We start from the raw sequence: 2,252 nt of genomic DNA, 5'->3' as shown, positions 1-2,252 counted from the left end.
GATGAAATATGACATGAATTTTGAAATCTAGTAATATTATAATTGTAACTTTCCATTGGCCTACTCTTTGATATTGGCCACCTCTTCATTTTCATTTTAAATGTTATTAACTAATATTACTCAAAGAAAGTAAAGTTACTAAGAGGAATGTAAAATCACTGAAAGAAAATTATTCTGAAAATTCTCTTAGGAAGAAGAGGGAGGCAAAATAGAACTGCCTTCTCTGAGGTTTGAACTCAGGACCTTCAGATTATAAGACTGACATGCTGCCTACTGCGCTAAGGAGGCAGATTAGAGGTACTGCCCCTGTGAACATTCCTCTCCTGACACAAACAGACAACGTTTTCCTTTGAAGATGGAAAAGCGGTAGAATACTAGAATCAAATGTCTTTTATGGTTTTCAAAGTATATTCCATTGATTGGCTCGAATTGTCTTTCAAAATTGAAGTTGCTTTAATTATATAGATGGAATTTTCTCATGTAGAGATGCAATACGCTAAGATAAAGTTAACTAGTGTTTTTATATGACCTTTCCCTTATATTAAGCTTCTTGCCCTTAAAGATCAGGAAAGAACTAAGGAAATGGCAGGAACACTTTTTGGAGGAGGGTGGCTTGCAAAATGTTGCTTATTGTCCTGATATTTAATATAACTTAATTGAGAAGAATACAGCTCAATTATGTCCTTTATCTGGAAACAAACGATAGCATTTTCTTGAAGCCCTGGCTGAACAGCCATGCCATTCTGGGCAGGTCACATAAGGTAATTTCTGTAACCTTCTAAAGCTCCTAATAGTTTTGGATGATTTTTCCCTGCAGATCTTCTCTGCTTTCCCTGAGACTAGTTAAGATGAAAAGAGAGACTGTTTCCAGTCCAAGTAGGTAAAAGAATGACTAGGTACAAATCTAGTAAGCCAGAACAAAGAGAAACGGGCTGGCAGACCTGGGTGGAATGAGGAAGGGAGTTTATTTATTTTTAACTTCTCTGTAGGGCCATCTGTGTGTTAGATGTAAGCACAATGTGAAGTTAACTTCATGGAAGAAGGACATTGATTTAAAGGAAACCATATATTAGTTATTTAATTTGCATATCCACACATCTTCAGTATCACTGTTTCACTTTAGAAAACAGAGCATTGATTGTTTGCCTTTTAATCAGCAGCTACCCCAGCTGTCATTTTTATCAGTTCCATATTGCCAGTGATATTTATTCATAATCATCCTTTCAAGAGCTCTGAATTTAAGGTTGCCAAAGCCTATGCTGTCCAGAGGGCAGGTAAGACAATTATTTTGTTAGCTGAAAGAAAAAAAAAAAAAAAAATATATATATATATATATACACACACACACATAACATTGTATAAAACTCACACCCACTTTGAATACAAAATATGAAACACCAGAAATGGATCACAGGGAAGGAAAAGAGGGTCAATAAAGGAACATGACTGAGGATGGATACCCTACCAGAAAACATGATGACATTGGTGCTTTTTTATTCCTGAGAATAACAGATTTAGTAAACTGTCGTGTTAAGGATAAAAAACACAACAATGACACATCAAATGTTTCTGTTGTTTGTGGAGGAAACTGGCAAAGTTAATTGGTCAAGACGCTCAAGGTTTTATCTACTGAACCAGAGTGTAAGCTCCTGTAGGTCAGGAATCATAGCAACTTTTTCTGCACGTACGTCCTTTTTAGAAGGTACTGGCAAGATGCTATCTGCCTCACTGACCTATAAAATGGCCCTGCCCGAATCCACTTCTCACTCGGGTCCCTAGACATGCTTCTGACTGGGGGCAGAGGGTACACTGGACATCAAAGGGTTGCCAAAGGCTTTTCTGCTGTGGAAGGCTGAGGAGCTCTGGATGATTCTTTGATCTCTGTCTCCCTCCCTATCCCCCACTGCCGCCACACATACATCACAGTCAGTCTTCCCCAGGTCCCACCCCGTGCCTCTGCTCTCCTCAGCTGCTCTCACAGAAGACATCCTGGTCCACATTAAGGAAGGAAACTAAACAAGAGTACAAACAATCAACCTTCTAATCCAGACAAGCTGCTATCATAGCCTTTGGCTCCCTTAACTGAATAGAGAAAACATTGGTGAAATCTTTCAAATCTCAGTTTAAAAAAAAAATCAAGAGCAGTTTTTTCTTTTCCTCTTCATTTTATATAGAACCCAGATTCTATTGCTATCTTCAGCTCGCCCGTGAAAGAATCAAGAGGGAAAATTTCTAAGAAGCCAAATCTGAAG

At 38.2% G+C, this 2,252-nt stretch overlaps 1 non-coding gene across 1 annotated transcript; it reads right to left on the bottom strand.

The window, feature by feature from the left end:
• Positions 1–215: 215 nt before the first annotated feature.
• Positions 216–288, bottom strand: TRNAI-UAU (transfer RNA isoleucine (anticodon UAU)). The gene has a single exon. It is a non-coding gene; the product is annotated as a tRNA-Ile (tRNA).
• Between the last annotated feature and the right edge of the window lie 1,964 nt (positions 289–2,252).

Source organism: Neophocaena asiaeorientalis, unplaced genomic scaffold (assembly GCF_003031525.2).
Source record: "Neophocaena asiaeorientalis asiaeorientalis breed wild unplaced genomic scaffold, Neophocaena_asiaeorientalis_V1.1 scaffold177, whole genome shotgun sequence".
Lineage (NCBI taxonomy): Eukaryota > Metazoa > Chordata > Mammalia > Artiodactyla > Phocoenidae > Neophocaena > Neophocaena asiaeorientalis.
Note: the sequence above shows the minus strand (reverse complement) of the source record. Positions and strands in the feature narration are given on the sequence as shown.